Source organism: Equus asinus, chromosome 28 (assembly GCF_041296235.1).
Source record: "Equus asinus isolate D_3611 breed Donkey chromosome 28, EquAss-T2T_v2, whole genome shotgun sequence".
Classification (NCBI taxonomy): Eukaryota; Metazoa; Chordata; class Mammalia; order Perissodactyla; family Equidae; genus Equus; species Equus asinus.
In genome coordinates, this window is record NC_091817.1 from 34,960,185 (window position 1) to 34,982,483 (window position 22,299).

At 36.4% G+C, this 22,299-nt stretch overlaps 1 long non-coding RNA gene across 4 annotated transcripts in view; it reads left to right on the forward strand.

Moving 5' to 3' along the window:
* Positions 1-21,182, forward strand: part of LOC106842140 (uncharacterized) — a 230,562-nt gene extending 209,380 nt beyond the window's left edge. For all 4 annotated transcript variants that reach the window (XR_011499116.1, XR_011499114.1, XR_011499115.1 and 1 more), the window contains one exon: positions 20,546-21,182. This is a non-coding gene — a long non-coding RNA (uncharacterized lncRNA). The remainder of the gene's footprint in view (positions 1-20,545) is intronic.
* The last annotated feature ends 1,117 nt before the right edge of the window (positions 21,183-22,299 follow it).

Below are 22,299 nucleotides of genomic sequence, written 5' to 3' on the forward strand. Positions count from 1 at the left end.
GATTGCCCCCTACTGCTTCTGGAACATTAAAAATAAAGCTTGAGATAAAATATGTTGAGGGACTTACCATTATAAAAAGTATATATTCAGTGAAATATATTGGAAACTAATCATTTGAAAACATTCAAATAGAAGTGATAATTGGTAGATGCTTTGGCGTGTCGTATGGAGATTTTAAACTTGAGTGTGTGTGTGCACATGTGCACTTGTAGCCAGTTCACGCATTGCCCCTTTAGTCTAGAAGTTAGCTATGAGTTAGAAGGCATTGTTTTAAATAATTATGAATCATATATGTGCTTTTTCCTTTGTCTGTTACAGGCAATGTAGTTCCTAGAAGTAGGTTCTTACCCAATTGTACAATTTTTTCTTAAAAAAAAGTATACCTTTCCCTAAGGGCAGGGATTGTATCTTGTTTGTTTTTGTGTCTTTAGTCCAGTGCCTGACACGTAAAAGATACTATATGTTATTTTCATTAGATTCATTCATTCAACAAAAAGAGAATAAGATCACTCAGGTTTAATTTATCGAAATAATTTTTGTTGGACTTAGGATCCAGAAGATTAAATAATGTAGCTAACATTTGACAGAAATAACTCCCAGCAAAGGTAGAGGAAATTTTTAGTAATCCCTAATGTCAGGACAGATTTCACATTAGTGACTTATATTTTTGACTTTCAGAATTTTCTTCCTTTTTATTGCTGTTCCCTTCTTTCCTAGCTCACATTTTATACATGGACTTGATGTTCTCTTCTGGGAACTCCTCTCTGGCCCCACATATATTTCTAGGGTACCCCATTCAATGCTTTGGTTACTAGAACTTGTCCACATTCTCTGCTAAACCTGTAAGTGACTTGAGGGCAGGAACTATGTCTGATTAATTTTTGTATCCCCAGCATCTATCCCCGAAATGTCCATTTGCTGTTAAATGGTTGACATTGAAATGGGACTCAAATATCCTCCAAAGAAAACAAGCATTTAAAATATGAAAAAAAAAAATAAATGTGGAACTAAGATAGTATTAGACATGGTATCTAGGTTTAGGGGTGATCCAACTAAAAACAAAGGACAGCAAGGAGGTTTTAAATGACTATGGTGCCAAAGGCAAGAATCAGATAGTGGAATGAACACATGAAATTAATCATGATTGGCTGCCCTAATCTCTATCCTCCTTCCCCACCTGTAATCATTACTCATTGTACATATCCTGACGTTTCTTCCTTCCTTTCCCCAAAACGGTTGAGCCTCACTGGGTCTGGCATTCTGACTGACAGCACTACGACTGACAGCTTGATTTCAATAGCCATAAGAATTAGGAGACTTTAGGATGAGAGTGAGGAATGTCGGCCCCCTCGCTTATCTGGATACTTTTAGAGAATGTAACCATACTCTAGACCATTTTCTTCTCTCTCATCCCTGGCCTGCAAAGTGTGGGTTCCTGGGGTATAAGCATTTATTGGGATAGTGTGAAGAGGCCAGACCCCTCATGTTGGTGTCTGCTCAGCCAAGAAATGGTTACCCTCTATGACCCCAGGAATGTCCCCTACCACCTGGTTTCAAGTATGTGTAAACGAGGTTTATAAAAACCATGTTTGATTTTTAACCTTTTGCTATCTAAATAAAGAAGAGTTTATTTTAAAAAATTCCTTCAGAGTTTATTTAAAAAATTCCTCATTCTCCTTTCTTCCTTTCTGCTAGAAGTAACTAGCATCTTGAAATTTTTTTTCCTATTATGTTGCACCTTAAAAAAGCAGCAGTTTTACCACTGTGTAATATGTAGGGATCAAATGTATGTATACCTAAAAATATTCTTTAATTTTACTTATTTTGAAACTTTATAAAATGGTATCCTATTTTAGGTACTCTCCTGCAACTTGCTTTTTTCACTGAAATTTATACTTCTAAGGTTCATCCATGCTGTTGCATGGAGCTGTAATTCATTCCTTTTCACTGTTATGAAATATTTCATTGAATGACTGTAGCCCAGGTTATTTATCAAATCCCCTGCTGATCGACAGTTGCTTCCACTTTTTGCTGTTTCCAACATTGCTACAAGGAACATTCTTGTACACAGGTAAGCGTTTATTTAGGGTATGTATCTAACATGACAATTTCTGGATTGTAGGATATGCACATTTTCAACTCTATAATGCCATATTCTATTCCAAGATGGTAGTACCAATTTACATCTTCATTAGCAGTGTATAATAGTTCTCATTCTTCTATATTCTTCCCAGCCCTTGGAACCATCAGACTCCTACGTTTTTGCCCATTTAGTAATCTAAAATTGTTATCTTACTTTGGTTTTAATTTGTATTTCCTTGATTACTAGTGAGATTGAGAATCTTACATGAATATTGGCTGTTTGTATTTCTTCTTCTGAAAAATGCCTGTTCATGATTTTTGCCCATTTTTTCCTAGTAAGTTGTCTTTTTCTGACCAATTTGTAGAATTTTCTTATATATTCTGGATACTAATCCTTTGTTATGAATGTGCAAGTGTCTTTTTCCATTCTATGATTTGCCTTTTCATTCCTTTTATGATTTTATTTTTATTTTTTCCCTTTATGATATCTTTTGATGAAGAGTAGTTTTTCATTTTAATATATTCGTATGTATCAATCTTTTGCTTTCTGGTTTGGGTTTTTAGTGTCTTGTTAAAAAAAAAAAAAATCCTTCTGAGCCAGCCCTGATGGCCTAGTGTTTAAAGGTTGGTGCTCTCACTGCTTTGGTGGCCCAGGTTTGCTTCCTGGTCACAGAACCACACCACCCATCTGTCAGTAGCCATGCTGTGGTAGTGGCTCACGTAGAAGACTGGAAGGACTTACAACTAGGGTATGGAACCATACACTGGGGCTTTGGGGAGGAAAAAAAACGAGGAAGATTGGCAACAGATTTGGTCAGGGAAAATATTTCCCTGGGCGAAAAATATCTTTCCCTATTCTGAAGTCATAAAAATATTCTCCCATATTTATGAAACTTTAAGAACTTGAAAAATTTTGAAGTGTGCTTTTCATGGTAAAATCCTTAATCTACCTGGGACTGGGTTTTGTGTATGGTGGAAGATAGGGATCTAAATTCATTTTTTCCCTACATGGATGATCAGTTAACCCAGCATCATTCATTAAATGCTCCATCCTTTCTCTACTGATCTGAAGAACCAACTCTGTCATCTGTCAAATTTTCATAAACATGGGGTCTGTTCTAGGCACTCTATTTGGCTCCAGGGGTCTGTTTATCCATCTTCTGCCTTTATGGATTCCCTTTCTCTTCTGTTTTCCAAGACTAAAAAATAATTGTCCTTGAAAAACAAAACCATTGTTTCCATCACCTTTTGTAAAACTGCCTTAATGCGTAATATGGAAATAAACAGTTGGAAAATTGTTTATATTGCTGTATGTTTGTGGCAGCTCTTTTTAGGCATATTTTCGTGTGTCTAGTACCAGTATAAGTCATTTTTGTTATTCAAACCCTTATATCAACTCTGCAGTCTCTTGATATTTCAGGATCTTGTTTGTAAGTCTTGAGTGAGTTTTGTCATTGTGATTCAGTTTCCTAAGTGGGACTGATAGAACTGTTGGACTTTCCTTTTTATATTCTTATGCAGAACAGCACATATAAATAATATTGCTTCCACTAATGAAAATTCAGTAGAATCTCATTATAATGCTGACATTGGAGAATGAGTGCAACAGCTGCTCTATTATGGACTTACTGGGTTATGGTGTGAGATGCTGTGTGTATATGGGAATCTTGGTGGCACATGAGTTGATTCATTTGAATCCTTACAACAGTGAGATCCATTATGGTTGTTTTTGTTATTGTTTTTATCATATATGAAACATCCTAGGAAATAAACTTCATGTTTAATTTTTTGGGAAAAGGATTTCCTAAAAACAGAATCTTCCATTAAAAGATTCATATGGCTGGTTTCAGGAGTGTTTCTCACTTGGATTTTAATAAAAGGCATACATTTTTACTTCAGTGCTGTGGTAACCTGTATATATATAAGCTTGTATTCATTTTAATAAATCATATGAAAATGATGACTAAGGCATCCACACATCTCAACGGTCTAATGTAATCATAAACTACTCAATCTTGACTCTCTTGCTAAGATAATATGAACTGGAATTTCATTGATGTATATAACACTGTTCTCTTAAATCATAGCTGTGTGTACAGGTTCACCCATACAGATTTCAATAGATTATTGTCTCCTTGCACTCTATATATTCTATAAAAATTTATGCACTGATTTTTTGACTTTATGCATCACTCAACCTATGAATTGAATTTAATTATTTTTGCCTGCTGAAGAGAGCAATTTTTCTTTCAAAGTTAGTTTTGTTCCTAATTTTTAAATGTAGTATTTCTTATGTTGTTTTATTGATATCACAACTAGCCTTATTTTAGGCATGATTGTCATTTTAAGAAAGGTATTATTAAGTACATGGTCTCTGACTTAGAAACCATCAAAGTAGAAAAATAGCCAATTGCTGGGTATCAAAGAATCTGGATTTATAACTTTGCTAGAGGTGCTGCTGTTCTGGTCTACAATCCTTTCTCTCTTAAATACATCCCATTGCAATAAAGAAATCCAGCTGAAGCACTGTTTTGAGTTCCTTTTAAAAGTGAAAGACAGCACCACACACTACTAAAACCATGTCTGAATTACTTGAAACTTAAAACGTTGAATATATTGTGTTTCTTCTTAAATGCCCAACTTTTCCAAAAGAAAGAATGTAGGTGCAGGGAAGACCCTTGTGGGAGGCAAAGGGTCTTCTTTGGCTTTGTGTAAAGGTCAAGGAGCAGGAACCCAGTCTGGACTGACAGTTCCACTTTCAGGTTTTGATGTCCTTAGTGTAATCAAGGAAATGCAGATCCAAACCATTCTTCTCAAGCTTTTGTCTCTGAACCTGCTGGACTAGTATCTCTGGGGAACTTATTAGAAATTCAGATTCTGAGGCCTTACCCCAGACCTGCTGAATCACAATCTCTGGGGGTCAGGCCCAGCACTCTGTGCTTTAACAACCCTCCTGGTGAAGATGATGCACACAAAGTTGGACACCCACTGATCTAAACTATACCATTAAGCACTAAACCAAATTTTTCTTTGGAAACACAAGTTAATCAGCTCCATATACGTGACAGTTTATCAAGTACTTTTTGTTCCTTCAACATTGGTAAACAATGGAAGAAAAAAATGTTCCTGATTTTTATATCTTTTTTTTTTACATTAGCATTTCTCCAGTGATTTTTCTTTTCTGGCTAATTTTGTTGTTGTTCACTCTCCTGTTGCTTTTAGGTATTATAAAATTTTATTTCAATTTGACTCTATCACTTTTGCAACAATTCAATTTTCTGTGTGAAGAATGCCGTATTGAGTGCTTTGGAAACAACAAAGGAAAAAACATGATCTTTTTCCTTAGGGAGAAAGAAGAAAATCTAGTTAGGAGGGCACCAATTCTTTGACTTGAACCTTCTTTACAATTATAATAAAACAGCATAGACAGGGAAAGAGCTATCTGAATTGGTGTGAACAAGCTTTTTGCATGAAATAAGTTTTTTTGCATTAAAATTTTTTGTAAAATTGTGGTAAAATACACATAAGCATAAAATTTACCATCTTACCCATTTTAAAGGGTACATTCACATTGTTTTAGCAACTCTATACCCATTAAGCAACAACTCCCGATCCTCCTCTGTCCCCAGCCCCTGGCAACCACAGTTCTACTTTCTGTCTCCGTGAATTTGACTTCTCTAGGTACCTCATATAAGTAGAATCATGTAGTATTCGTCATTTTGTGACTATCTTATTTCATTTTCATAGTGTCCTCAAGGTTCATCCATGCTGTACCATGTGTCAGAATTTTCTTCCTTTTTAAGGCTGAATAATACTTCTTTTTATGTATATTCTGCATTTTGTTTATCTGTTCATCTGTTGATGGACACTTGTGATGCTTCTACATTATTGGGAATAATGCTGCTATGAACATGAGTGTGCAAATATCTCTTAGAGATCTTGCTTTCAATTCTTTTGGGTATATACCCAAAAGTGGAATTATTGGATCATATGGTAGTTCTATTTTTCATTTTTTGTGGAACCTCTATACTGTTTTCCATAGCAGCTCCACCATTTTACATTCCCACCAACAGTGCACAAGGGTTCCAATTTCTCCATATCCTCACCAATACTTGTTATTTTCTGTTTTTTGGTTTTGCTTTTCCAGTGGTAGCCATCCTGATGGATGTGAGATGATATCTCATTGTGGTTTTAACTCGCATTTCCCTAATGATTAGTGATGTTTAGCATCTTTTCATATGCTTGTTGCATGAAATAAATTTTAAGCTAAGCTTGTAAAAGATTATGTACTTGGGCTGCTGAAAGGGGAAGCTAGTTTCCCGAGTGACCAAAGAGCCATGAGCAAAACGGAGAGAATATTAAGTTTGTGTTAATTGGAAAAAAAGAGATCGTATTGAAGGATGGGATAGTAGGGTAGGAGGCGTGGGGAGTCAGTGGTGCTGGACGGTGAAGGACACTGTTTACTACACTGAGGCCTCTGCTGCACTATCATAGGAAGATCTTGGAGGATTCTGAGCACCAAGATTATAGGATAATAGTAGCTATTGAGGTGTGTGTTCTGGCAGTTGTTGATTGGATCTCAGTGGCCAGGGATGGAGCCAAGAGAATGTTTTCCTAAGAGCTATTACCCTCTTCCATGTTTCAGATTTTGAGTGACAAATCAGTGATCTAAAGAAGAGTGTTAAGTTATAATAAGTAGTCTTTAGAATGCTGATATAATTTTTTAAACTATTTAAATGATCTCCAGCTTCATGTTGGCTTTTTAAGCTGCCACATATTGAAGGCTTTCAATTGATTTATTTGCAATAACCATATGCATTTTTAAAACTACAAGCTGATTCAAACCACTGAAAACTGTTACAGCAGAGTAGAGTAGGTATGATAGACTGAAAAATACCCCGCCTCCCCTCACCAAAATATCAGGTCCAAACACCTGGAACTTATAAGTATTACCTTATTTGGAAAAAGTTTTTGTAGATGTGATTATGCCAAGGACTTTGAGATGGGAGATTATCCTGGATTAGCTGGGTGGGCCCTAAATGCAACCACAAGTGTGCTTCTAAGAAAGAGACAGAGGGAGATTTCTCACACACACACATACACATACACATGCAGAGGAGAAGATCATGTGAAAATGGAGCAGAGAGAGATTTGAAGATGCTGGCCTTGAAGGTTGAAGTGATATGGCCACAAGCCAAGGAATGCTGACAGCTACCAGAAGCTAGAAGAGGCAAGGAATGGGTTCTCCCCTGGAGACTTCAGGGAGGACAGAACTGCTGACACTTTGATTTTGGCCCAATGATACTGATTTCAGACTTCTGGCCCCGAGAACTGTGAGAGAATAAACTTATGTTGTTTTAAGCCATGAAGTTTGTGATACTTGGTTGCAGTGACTCCAGGAGACTAATACACTGAATAAGAGTATTGCAGCCAGACTTCCTGGATGCTTAGGTTGGCTTTGCCACGTGCTGGCTGTGTGAACTTGTGCATTCAACCTACTTCTCTCTTCTTCTTCTGTAAAATGGGAATAATAAAAATGGAATCTACTTGATAGGGTAGTTGTGAGGACCAAATGAGCTTACCTGACCTTGGTAAGCTCTATCATCACCATCACAACCAGCATCGTCATCATCACTGTCATCCTCTCCTTTCCCCAGTCAGTCCTCTGCTCTTCAAGATCCCTTCTTTCTTTATCTTCTAATAACCACAGTTCATATGCTATACTTTGAAGCATGAGCTTCAAAGTATCTGAGCTCATGGTTTGGCCTTTCATTGAAATTTTGTCATTTTCGTGAAGTAAGGCCAAGTTCATCTTCAGCAAGAGATTGAAAGACACTGCAGAAAATCTGATTATGGCCAGGGCCACACTAAGCAGCTGTGAGGGTTTTCCTCCTCTTACTTATCCTTCCTATTCTCTCTTCCTCCTCCGCCTCTTCTTCTTCCTGCTTTCCTCTGTTTCTTCTTCTCCTTCTCATTCTTCCTCATCCTGCTCCTATCTAAAATGGTTCTAAATGCTTCCCTAGCTAAGCATAAGGTATAGACTCAATTCCTGATTCTAAATTTTAAAGAAAGAAGATATTGTGATGATAATCCCAAATGTTAGATGAAGGCGTGCCTCCTTATGTGGCAGCCCAAAAGGCTATGCAGCTCTATAGAATTGTAAAATTAATCAATCAGCCAACACATTTGGTCTCTAAATTATTTGAGAATTCAGATTTTGACTAATTGATCTCTTCCTTTCTTGTTTATCTCTACTTCTAGGCCTTGGGTTAGCTATAGACTAACTTCTTTGACCTGCTGAGGATGGTCTTCTGTCACGGTCTGACTCCCAATAAAGTTAATCTTTCCAATAGTCACCACCAGATTCACTCCCCCTCCCCCACCCCCAAATGCCAATTATACCAACTTACTGATGCCTGAAAAGGATTTGGCCCCATGAGAAAAGAAATGGATCCCAAGGTCCAGAGAGCTTGAGTTTGTAATTCCTTTAAAACCTACCAGGTTTTAATTTTCTCCATCACCCATCTGGGAGGTATTCATTCATAGAACAAATATTATTATTGAGCACCTACTGTATGCTGGGTACATTGTTCCCCATAGTGACCAATACACAGTCCATGCCCTCCAATCTAGTAGGAGACACTGGCAATTGAAGAGACAATTAGAATACAGACTGATGATTATTAGCACTGGGATAGTTCAGGGCAAACCTATAGGAGGTTCTTTTCAATGGTCATGCTTTCACTGAAATTGAAAGTAGGACTCCAGTCTTTTCTAAAAAAGCTTATCTATTTTGCTCAATGCTGGATATTTACAGGATGTCTTTGAAAAGGTCATAATGATATGCTTTCTTAGCTATAGAGTAAATTTCCAAGTATTTACTTGGCTAAAAGTAACTTGGGAACAGATTTTTCTCCTGTCACTTTGTCACACATAGAGGAGTACTTAGAAATTCTCTTCAGAAAATGGCAAATAATGAGGTCTGGATGAAATGTTTCATTGTGTGTGAATTTTAAAAGCATTTTTGTTTAATTTATTAACAAAGCATGAGTTTGTTCAGATAAACAAACATTTGTAAGTAGGAGGAAAACTATTTTTCTGAAATAGACCATTTTTCTGGAACTTATTTTTAAAAGAAAAGAGCTGAATCTCACAAAAGCTAGTGCTGATGGCTCATCCAGGGCTCATGGTACAACTTTGCCCTAGCTTGGTTTGTTGTAGGAAAAGTAAAATACCAGACATATTAGTAATGCTGTTATGGTAGTTGGCAAGGTTGTGAACAGTCATGGAAATCAGTGAAGACAGTCTACGGACCTTTTTTTTTGTAGCTGACCCATCTCAAGCTTATTATGCGGCCAACACTTATGCCCATCCCATGATTTCTGGAGACTGAGCAACCTGAAGATTTAATACCATTGTCAACATGGCAACATTTCAAAAAATCACTTGTTCATTTTTCAACAGAAGGAATAAGGCCCGTGCTCTAAATAGAGCAAGCGTTCAGTTTACAGCACTAAATAAATGCTCTTATTGGCTTTAAAATCTTTGGGATTAAAAGACCCTCATTTTATTTTGAGCTGGATTTATGGGATGTTGGAAAGATAGGATGTTAGGATGAAGAAAAATCAGCCTCATAATTGGGTAATTTTCAAATAAGTGGAAATGTTATTCTGGGCTTGTTTGGTTTCTGGTCATTATGATCTACCCTTTCTGAATTTTATATCTTGTTATTCATTGGGGGTTTCACTCTTTTTCCTCACCCTTTGGGCCATTTGTTTTGCTGAACATTCTAGGCTACGGCTTCTTCATAAAGGTGTTGCCCTTCAAGGTCAGCTTAGGCACAGCCAGATGCAGTAATTCCTAAGTAGAGTCTTCAGGACCCAGAAAGCTCCTCTCCCCTAAATAACCCTACTTTCCCTGAAACACCTGCTGCTCTTTCCTGGATTTTTTAATCAGTAAGTCATTCCTCGCCATTAGCAAGCACATTAGAAAAAAAATGCAAGTTGCCGGGCTGGCCCGGTGGCGCAGCGGTTAAGTGTGCACGTTCCGCTTCTTGGCAGCCCAGGGTTCCCCGGTTCTGATGCCGGGTGTGGACATGGCACGCTTGGCAAAAGCCATGCTTTGGTCGGCGTCCCACATATAAAGTAGAGGAAGATGGGCATGGATGTTAGCTCAGGGCCAGTCTTCCTCAGCAAAAAGAGGAGGATTGGTAGTAGTTAGCTCAGGGCTAATCTTCCTCCAAAAAAAAAAAAAAAATGCAAATTGCCATCAGTCACATGTACCCTAATGCAAATCATCTCTTTGGCTCTTGCCAGCCAAGAACTGAGCTTCTAGGGAATGGAACTTAAATCTGAATTAAGGGAGAAGGATAATTTGGAGTAGAACCTCCCTGTAGAGGAGATCAGGCTCAAGTAGGGGGAAGCTATACTTAGGGGTAGCATTTGGGAGTACAGAAAAGGAAAGTAGGAAGACACAATTCAGTAACTTCATAATTTCTTAGCTTAACCTCATATTGATGACCTACCATATTGAGACTCTCATTCTGTGATAGTATAACCTCCAGTGGAGCAGAAGCTCTGTAGAGATGAGGTCTATTCATTCACTGGTGTTTATCAAGCCAGTGGTATGATGCCAGCATATAGTGTGTGCTTGACAAAAATATGTGAACAAATGAATAACCTGGTATGCAAAAGCTGCTTTCAAAATGTTTTTTTCTACACTGCTAAAGCTATTTTTTGAGTTGATTTCTAAAATGCTCCAATTTTTTACCCAAACCCTCAAATGATTTTTAATGTTTCGCTATACCAGATATAAGTAGTTTCTCCTCCTCCTCCCAATACTTAAAACACTAAGTATCAGATGTTCTAGCAAGTAAACAAGCTTATTACAGGAATCAATCAATCAAGTATTTATTGATCACAGATTCTGTGTCCAGGAATTATATATGTTTTTTCTAGAAGAGGCCAGTCTGTTAATCCATATTTTACTTTTATACTTATAAGAACCCAAGGCAAGCAATTAGGACTTTTACTATTTGGGGATGCAAATATGCATGATAAATAATAGCCATCATTTTAATCTTTCAGATTTCATTTTATGGTTGCATTATGACCATTTGTCTGATGTATTTAATTTTCTAAATTTCTGTTACATGAAAAATGGAAACTGTATTGATTTAACATCAGAAAAACGTACAGCAGTTAATATAAAAAAGGCTGCATCTAATTTTGTTAATAAACTATAAATGGTAAAATGACATACAGTTTAGATTTCAAAGCATTGGGAACCCACATTTTTCTGTAACATTAATTATGTAGTTTTAGTTTTGGCAGCAGCATAATTCTACAGTGTGATATTTCTACTTTATTGTTTCTCAAAGTAGGCCTAAAATGCTAATATAAGACAGGAAATTTTCCCCTGGTGAGGTGTGCACTGTGCTAGGAGGATGTAGTATTTGTAGTACAAAGGGAAGTCTTGCAGAGATTTGTAGACTAGATACTCTGGTCATCATAACTACCCTCAACCCTGCAATCGAAAGATCTTATTAATGTTAGATGATACACATTTGCTATTATCCATCATGAATTCAAATGTGGTTTGCTCTTGCTGTCTCTGGAGTAATAGTCAAGTTTAGTAGTTAAGTCCAGTTTGAATCCTGGTGCTCCACTTAGTAGCTGTGTCATCCTTGCTTAATCAATCTGTGTCTGTTTCCTCATCTATAAAATGGGGACAATAACTGGATCAACTTATAGGATTGCTCTGAGGATTACATAAGTTAATACAAATAAATGTTTAGAACAGTGACAAGAACATAGGTGCTTGATAAATATTAGAATTTCTAGGGATAGATTATAAATATTTTTGTCTTTAGAAACTTTAGTTCCAATGATGTAGTAATATAAGAATTCTACAAACAAGGTTAGTTCATGGACAAAATATAATGAGCTGTATCTGTCTGGCAAGTCACGTCTTGGAAGAGATTTAGTTTAGTCTCTCAAGGGGAGGTTAGACTAAGCACAGAGCCTTCAAGGTGGCAAAGAACATGGGGCTCTGCACTGGGGAGTGCAGAAGTTGTTGAGTTTGTAAGAAATGAGTCTGGCTAAGTAAGCAGGGACTGAATCCTGAACCCATGCTAGAGAGCTTGGCAGTTATCTTGAGGCCTATAGGAAGCCCTGAGGGCTTTTAAGTTGGAGAGGGACACGCTGAGATTGTGAGCAACACCACTGTGCCTGCAGGACAGAGAACAGGCCTTGACTGGTACAGGATGTGAGTTAAGAGGCTAAGAAGGAAGAGCCATGGTGGCCTGGATGAACCAGGCTGGTGTGCCAGTGGGGATAGAGAAATGGACAGATTTGAAATCCATTAAGAAGATAGTCAGTAGCATCCCACTGATTGTTTTGATGTGATGGGTGAGAAAGAGGTAAGAGTTGAGGATGATGTCCAGGTTCCAGGCAGTGGCCCACCAGGACATTGCCCATTACCTGACTAGGTGCTCAGTGTTGAGGTGGGCCAGGGGCTTACAGGAGTAATGTGGTCAGATGGAGCTGCTGCCTGGCAGGAGGTGGCATCACAGGTGAAAGTGATTTGGTCACAGGCTGGAGGTCAGGAGTGAGTATAGAAGCAACAGGTATATGATGTAAAACATATAAAATGAGGGCAAATCTGGGACCAATGTCCAGGATAGCCTGGAACATTGCCCCCACACTCTGAGGGTTCCATGTGGCAGTAGGGAGCCATTTAATTTTTTTTTTTTTTAAATCTAGTGTGACTCTTTTCTAGTTAATACTATCCCCAGAACAGCTCCTCTAGGCTTTATATGCCCTGGGCAATTCCAAACCTTTGTTGACTCTCCCCTAATCTGCCCTGGAGTCTTGGTACTAGCATTTAAGGATTGTGTCTCTACCCCTGAGGCAAATTGGAGGTCACCTTGAAGCTGAGATTTTCTTGGGCTGATACCACCAAGTTCCACATAGGCTCTTGTCCCTCTGGGACAACGGACTCTGAGGAGCTACAGCTGAGAGTTCTTAATTCTTCTTCTTTGTCCATATACATTTGTGACATATCCATTCCTTGATCCTTAAGGTTTCTTTTAAGCCATTTGCTGAAACCTGATGCATTTTATTTAGTTAGGCTTTTCTGCAAGCTCGGCTCTTGAAATGAGTTGGGTTGAATTCAGTTAATTGATAAATTAACTTTCTGATTTCACAAAGTTCAAGTTTTACGAATCATCACAAAACTTTTATAAGAAAATACAAGTCTGAACACAATGTAAACTGCAGCACTGGTGGGTGGGAATTAAAAAATTAATGTTGCTCAGAAATTAGCAATCTAATCTTTCATCAGCCAGCTAAGAATGCTGGAATTGTTAACTCGTGCGAATGAAATGTGAATCTTTTTTTCAGTTTGTTTAATATTAGAAATTCAAGGAGAGGAAGATTCAACGCATTTCAAAATATTGGAAACCTTCTTAAGGTGATCATTAAAGCAAGCCTCAGTGAAAGTAAACAGACCTCTCTTGCTTCTTCAGCAGACAAACTGCGATGGTGAGAATGAAATTAGCAAGGAAAGTATTAAAATATTGATAGCAATCATTCCATGTCCAGGCTTTGCCGATTAATAATTAATTTTACCTTGAAGGTAACTGTAAGAGTCAGACTTTTTTTTTCATGCTTTCACTTGGCAAGAATGTTTGACTTTTCTTCCTCAAGTTATCAAGTCTCCAGCAAATAATTCATATTTTAAAGTGGTTAGTGGTTGGAATCTCTTTTCTGTGCCTTCATAAAATGAAAAAAATTTTGCTCTGAATGGTTTAGAGAAGGTGTGAGTTAGTCATCTCTCTGACTGATTTATGTGTGGCATCAGTGGATTCTTCTTGTGTCATTGCCTGTTATATATGTCTGACAGTGTACCTGTTGTTGTTTTTAAAAATTTTCAAGGGCCATATCCAAAAGTAGAGGAAATGATCTTTCTCCTCCGCACGCTGATGATTACAAAGGGTTATAAATTGTTACAAAATGGATGTTTTCTCACCAAAATAGGAAGCATCCTTCAATTTTTACGGCTTTTTATTTGGGCAAGATAAGTTTGTCTTAAACTTCTTCCACTATCACGACTGAATGACCCTCTTGCTATGATGGTATTTCCGAGTTAAAAGAGGTTATGCTATCTATGTGTGGATCTTGCCCTGGCAGTTGGTCACAAAACTTTGTTCTAATTTGTTTTATACATCCGAAAGTTATCTCTTCAGAAGTGTATTGGAATGAATTTTATGTTGTATTTTTTATTTTGATAAATAAAAAGTGGTTAAAATATTTACTCATTTTCTCAACAACTATTTGCTGAATGTCTGATATGTGCTGTTCCAGTTAAAAGCAGACTTAAAGTCAGTTTATGTCATACTAAAATGGTTATTAAAGAATAATATTCTATTTCTCATTTTCTAAAATGGAACAAGCTATTTATAGTCTTTGGACCTTATATCAAAATGTTTCCAGTTATCCATCCCTTCCTATCAAAAGCATAGGCTTGATGTTTTTGATTATGTACCATTAGTTTTAGAGTCATGCTTGACTCCAGGTTTTGGAAATAATTTATTTAAAAATATTTGCTATGTGCAACTACAGGAAAAGTGTAATTTTCCTGAGTGACCCTGTCCAAATGTTTGACAACAGCATCTAGCTCAGTGCCTGGTATACATGTGTTGATGTTGAGTGTGCTGGGATCCTAGTCTGTGGTTTAGTCCCTGCTCTATCTAGTCACTGCCTTCTCAGCAGTGCTTTCCTGCCTTGGTTTCAGTCTTGGTGCCTCAGCTCCAACTTGACCCAGATCATTCAATCTGCTTGATACCTCCTAGACCATAATGAGCAGTTTTTACACAATTAATTGTAATTCTAACATAGGACTTGCAGGCATTGATTATTTTGGATAAAAAGTCAGGAATAAAAGGTAGTGTTTTAATTTGGGTGACCACTTTTGTGAATGAAAGGCTACTGATAAGGTTTTGTAAGCCACCTTATTTATTATTAACAGGATTTGTGTGGCTTATAATGTTTCTTTCAACTCCTATTCTACTGACCCAATGCCATAAGCGGTGAGACACTTGCTAATGAGTTAGATACTTATGGTTTTCTGTAGTTACACATGAGACTTACGTAGTCATGCCAATAATTTAATTTCTACAATTTTAAGGTCAATAGGCATTGTCACCTATGAAATGTGAGCCAGAACTTATAACAGCCTTCACATGGATTTTATTTTGCTCTTTACAATAACTCATGGCGAGAGAGAGTATCTTGAAGACAAAGATGTACCAATACAGTATAGTATTTATCATTTTTCCAGATTAGGTCAAAAGCATGCTTATAGGTATTTGTATTGGTCACAGAAGAGTTCCCAATGTAAGTTGACAAGAAATACTATAACGTTTTATATTCAACCTTTCAAAACCCTGTTAATTATGCATAAGATAATACTCTTCAATAACATCAGGAGTAGATAAATGAAATCATTAGTTTTATATTCCAGAGCCCCATGCACATCTATTATAACTATGCATTGAATGTCTCCACCCCCATTTCTCAAAATCACTTTTTCATACATAATAATGTGATATCATAAATGACTATGAACAGTATTATATAGTGGATGAAATTATACAAAAAAGACCTTAGCTTTTGAAAATTATAAACCCATCTCATTACATGGAAGGGACAATTTGCTGACAGCCTATGACCATGGAAGGAGAGGTGTTGATCAACCATTTACCATTGTCTTTATTTCATTAAATAGGGCCTCTGACAAATATGTCATCCACTCCAACATGCTTAACATGCTGCCATGGCAGTGTCAGTGTAGACAGAAGTGGATCTTTGTGGTGGTACCTTCTAGGAATATGAAGTCTAGCTGGAGAAAAGTATTCCGGCTTCCTACAAAGTCTGCTTATAAAGGGATATCCAGGGTGCATCTGCATATTCCTTTAAGTTTGAAGCATTCTAGAGAGTTATTTTGAGCGGTAAGAGAAGAAATGTACAGAGTACATTTAAAATGACTATGTAAAATGATATGATTTGCCATTATTATAATTTAGCCAAGATAGGTGGCCAATTGAATGTTCCAAGAACTGTAATTGTCTACATGCTATTTGCAAGGCCCTTTCTGATAGAGCTAGCAAAATGCACCTCTTTCTTCCAATATCCATTTGGTTAGAAATGCATCCATTACTTATAAATCATGACTCCTTTTTAAAAAAATTTTTTGACTACTGTAAATACAGGTGAAGTCAATATCTAATAATGTGGGGTGTTTTTCTATTTTTGTAGTTGTGGAAATTATTTTAAAATGTACTATGTGTTATCTTAAAATTCATTTTAAACCGTATATTTGCTAAAACGAAAAGGGAAATGTAATCTGAGAAAGACAACCATATTCAAATAGAGGATAATTCTAACCATGTATTTTACAGCCAGAATTTCAAAACATGGATGGAAATATTATCTAAGTTTTCATTATTAAAAACAAGTTAAACTTTTACAAATTTCGCTTTGCTGACACCAACTAGAAGCAATTAAAATACAAAAATAGAATCATGTCTGTTACAGAAATGGTACATTTCAGCTGGAAAAAGCCATGCTTTATACATTGGTAGACACACTGGTACTTTTGTTTTATAGTTCTAGAGTATAAATGCATGAGCCAAATTATAGAAAGGGATTGTCTCTTATTTTGTCTATGAATTCCACTGTTAGCAGTAAATGTTAAGTATATTTTGTCATCAAAGTACTTTTTTGTGTGAAAATAAATAAATAAAAAAGTAAACTTTGTAAATTCTGAGTTTTATCTTCCATGTTACACCTGGGTGGAGATGTCTGATATGTCCAGTATACACAACTAGTTATGTTCCTAACTAATCCTGTCTCTACTGGCTGTTTGACTTTAGGAAGTTATTTAAATCTCTCTTTGCCTCAGTTTTCTCATCTGCAAAATGAGGCAAAAATGGTGTTTTCCTCATTAAGTTGTTATAAATATTAAATGATTTAATACATATATCTAGTTTAGGGATTCAAATAGTATGCAGTGGTGGTTATTCTAAGTTACACTATATTAATAAAGTCTTTAATGATTAAAAATATATTATTTTTCAAACTCTAAAAATAATATATTTTGTTTGAAAATTTTGGAAAATGGATAAACATATAAATAACATAAAAATCATTTATTGCTACCCACAGAGATAATCACTATTACATTTAATTATAGACCATCCCATTCTTAGCAGCTCCCCTTTCTTTTGGTTAGCATTGGCCTAGGATGCCTTTTTTAATCTGTTTATTTTCAACTTTTCAGTGTCACTCTATGGTGTCTCTCTAATAAACAACATATACCTGGATTTTTAATTTTGATTCAATTTGAGAATCTCTGTCTTTAAAAAAGGTAATCTAAATCATTTGCATTTATTGTGATAATTGATACTTCAACATTTTTAGTATCTTTATGTTTTCTATTTACCATATTGCTTTTCTTTTTTCTTTCTTTCCTTCCTTTATTTATGTTTTCTTTATCTCCCCTGAACATTTTCTCCCCTTTACTAAATTTGAAGTTTGCATTCTATTCCAATTCTTTCAATGTTTACCCTAAAATATTTGACATGCATACTTAACTTTAGATTTCTTAATGCAGTATGAAGTTGATGAAAATCATATCCTGCTCTTAAATAAAACAGGAATCCTAGAACCTAAACACCTCTTCCCCTGTTTCATTATGATTTGAAACCCTTCAAAATTCGTTATTGTTGGCTTAGATTAACAACATATGTAATGAATTTCTTTGCTTGCTATTATTTCTTATATCTGGTTCCTTCCTGTGGAATTCATTTTCCTTCTGGTTGAATACATCCTTTAGCAGTTATTTCAGAGGAGTCTCTGCTCAGCAAGCTCTTAGTTTTTATATCTTTTAAAGTTTCCTTTTGTTTCAGCTCTTAGATGATTGTTTAGCTGGGTATGGAATTCTAGGTTATGTTATTTTTCCTTAGTGTTTTGAAGTTACTATTGTCTTTGTCATCTATTGTTGCTGATGTTAGGACTCCTATTGGTCTCATTGTTGTTCCGTTGAAGGTAATTTACCTTTTTCTCTTGTAGCTTTCACAGTTTTTTGTCCTTTTTCTTGATGTTCTGTAGTTTCACTACAGTGCTTTAGTTGTGGCTTTGTCTTTATTTAGTCTGGAAGTTGATGAACTTTTTAAATCTGAGGATTTATATCTTTCTTCAGTTTTGGAGAATTTTTTTATATTATCCCTCTCTTCATTCTCTGTAGTGTCTTTTTCTCAGATGACTATCACATGCTGGAACTTTTCGCTCTCTTCTGTCTAAATTTCTATTTCATATTTTCCATATTTTAAACTTCCTATAGACATTTTAGGTGATTTCCTTAGATCTATCTCCCAGTTTACTAAATTTCTCCTCATCTTGTGTGCTCTTTAACATATTGTTGTCTTGTTTTCCAGTGAGAGTCTTCTAATTCCAGAATTCATTTTCCACTTTTCATAATATCCTGTTCCTGTCATGTGGAATCTATTATCTTTTTCATCTCCTTGATGATTATAAACATTTATTTTAAAGTTCTTTTTAGATTGCTTTATTATTCAAAGTTATTTGGATATGAACTTTTGTTGCATTTGCAAACTTTCATAGCATTGGATTTCTTTGTATTCTTTTCATTTGGGTTCATCAGTAGTAATACGTTAGATGCTGAATTGTGGAAGCATCCTTATGGGGCAGTTTTGTGTTTTACTTTGCTGTGGATGTTTGGGTTCCCCAGCTTTGGACCAGTTTTTATATTAATTTCTGAGTTTGGAGTTTTCTTATGGCTCAAAGAATTGTGCCTTGTGCTGGCATGCCTTGCAGGGTAGGGAGTTCCAAGTGGTCATGGTTGACTTTGCTTTCTGCCCATACCTTGAAACAAACCTTGTCTTTAGGCTGTTGGGACTTTTTCTAGTTTCAGTTCACTCCCCTGGTTTTGCTTCACGGTGGAAGCTCAGAACTTACCTTCTTGGTTTTCTGTTCAATGCCAAGTATTTATCCATGTCTTCCCAAGGGACATAATAGCTTATTTTTCTGGCCCCTAGAAATGGATTTATCTTATTTTCAAGCCCAGCTGTGTACACTGAAATTTTTCTTCAAATTTTATCTAGAATTTCTAGATGTGTTTGAAGTGGGAGGAGAGACTCCATATCTCAGCTCAATCAGCTATCTTGACTGGAATGGCCTCCCATTTTTTATTTTCTTCTTGTAAAATTAGAATTCTATTATATATATCATTTTAATAATTGCTTTTTTGCCTCTAAGAATTTATCATGAGTCTTATACCATTACTAATTCTGTAAACTATGGTTCTTTAATAGTGATTTTCCATAGAATGGAGGTATCATTTATCTAGACAATCTCTGTTTTTGCATATTAAGTGGTTCCTAATTTTTTTCAATGATAAATAATGCTTCTGTGAACATTTTTATGTATTTGTGAGCCTCTCTGCCAGGGCTACCTTCTTAGAGGTGGAAGAATTATTGTATAGCAGGATAGGATCTTAACAATTTGAATGACTGATGAAACAGTAGTAATGGGAAGCATAATGGATGTATCATGAAAATTCTGAACATTAAGAAAGAACAGGATAAAATGGTAAGAGGAGGATAAAAATGCAGTGGATTAGAATTTTGTATTATAAACTTCAAATCTCTGTTCATTTATATAATATATATTTGAGGCATTATGTTGAACATTGTAACTAGTGGGGAGGGCTAAGAGATGAATAAGACGTGGTTTCTCTTCTTTAGAAGAATGTAGGTGAACTCTCAATGAAGATAAATAGAACTACAAGGAACTCTAATAAGAAGGCAGACATAAATAAGTAATATACTAAAGGTAACAGGAGAGTGCTGTGAGATCTCTGAAAAAGGATCTACTCAATTCAGTTGGAGGACAGGCATATCTACCTAATAATTTACAACCCTTAGAAAGACAAGAAAAAAATGTGAGCAGCAAATGAACACATGGTTATAGGAGGAAGAGTTACCTCAGTTAATAATTTTATGAGTATAGTTATCTCAAAATGCACTTGTTTGTATGAGTGAACTGCCTCTTCACAGGGCTCACTCCTAATTCAAATGGTTTCTCACCATGTCACCAGCCAGAAAAACCATGCCAAGCCTATTCTTTAGGTTCCTTACAGCAGCTACACCCAAACAGTCATCCCAACTTCCTTCTTCCCAATAGGAACTTCAATTGGTCTGGTTTCCCACCATCCTCATACATGGCTATGTGCTTCAGAGGACAGAGTTTCAGTTAACGCAAGTCAATCATAGAGCATTCTCCTTACCAATGACTGGTTTAGGCATTGACATGTGGAGCAATTTTAGCAGGAGGAAAATTTTGCTGGGGGCTTTCTTGAAAAGGTTTATTCACTGTTACAGAGGCAAAAAGATGAAATGGTCCTTCTTTCACTGGCCACTGTTGAGTCTGGATGTTGTACTTGGAACTGCTGCAGTCATCGTGCCATCAGCCTTTGGATGAAGTTAACACACGGGAGAAGACAAAGCTAAGAAGAGAGAGAGAGGGACCTGGAGGCTGCCCTATTTAATGTTGTGGTAAAAATGCCTGTATGGTTTGAGTTGTGTTTTTTATTACCTGAAGCCAAGATCTTCCTAACTGATGTGAGAGGTGAGGTGGGAAGACTTCAGAGCTGTCCCTTGGGAGTCTTATTGTCACCTCAGGACAATCCCTGCAGTCTACTAAGTTGTCTCATGCAGGGATTCAGATAGGTCCCAGGTGACTTGGGCTGATTTCCCCTTTGTTTTCTTTGGACAGTTACTGGAATAACTGAATGTTGGCATTTCCATATCCCAATGTCTCTTTTCAACCCTTCTTTTCCATCTTAAATGTAAACTCTTCCAGCTGATTTTTGAATGACCTAAAACCGGGAGAACTATTGATGCTGCACAGTACTGACCCATGTATCAATTTCTGTGCCTTGAAATTAGGAAAAAAAATGCCCAGTGAATATTACTTTTGGCCAAATGTAATGAAAAGCAAAAATTTCTGATTTTCAAATGTGTGTTCATTGCCTCCTTTGTGCCTTCACTCTCTCTTGACCATGACTTGTCACTCTCTTTCAAACGCTTTTCCAAGCATTGAAACTTCAAAAAATTTCCAAATGCTCAACACCACCTCTCCTGCCAAAAAAAGTTGTAATATATTAGATTAAATTGATTTTATAAATTCAAATTTATAATTGGAGATTGTGAGTGACAGTGGCAGTTTGAGGTCACCTTGAGCAGGTGACTCGTTACTTTCGTTTGTTTTACATTCCCATGTTGAGAGAATTCTGATTCACACCAATAAGTAGTTGCAAATTTAAGGATTTTGTTTGCTTAAGCAACTTGTTTTGCCATTTCTAGGTTCTGAAATAAGGATGGTAAGAAAAACTTTATTCAAAGTTCACGGAAGAGCAAGTTAACCTGGTTGCACAACTTAAGTATTGAGAGTTTCAGATATGTTAAGATTGGTATATAATATTCTTGTGTGTGTGTGTTTTTAAATACCCCTTTTAGAAATAAATGCTATTTAAATGAAGGAATTAAAATGACATAGTTTTTGTAACCCCTGAAGTACCCCAGCCCAGCTTGAATTTGAAGATCACTACTTTTTAAAATTGTTTTTTACATTACTTCTCACACCATGTAGCCATTATTTGATGAACTTTCAGTCCCCCTTGAGCTGTTCAAAGGCAGGGCTTGTGTCTCATTTATGGCTGTATTCCTGAATTTAGGCACTCAGTTTTATTTTTACATGGTGACCCCCTCCTTAGACCAACTGAGCGCTTCCCAAGGCGATGCTCCTCATCCACACAACGCAGTGCCCACTGCATGGCAGATCTATGGAATGAATCGCATGACATCCCAGCAAACATTCCTCTGCCTATTCTGATCTGTTCAGTTTATAAAAGACCAACTTAGGGGTTGATCTCTTATTGAAGCTTTTCTTATGGTGAATGTATGCATATCCATTTATGGTTACTTTTGTTGTTCTCATCATGTAGAAGATATAGATGCTTGTTGTAGAAGTTTAGAAAATAGAGAAAATTACAAAGAAAATGATCGCCGTGAAGTAATATTTGCATTTCCTTCCAGTCTTCTTCTCTGTATATATTAGTTATATAAATGATGCC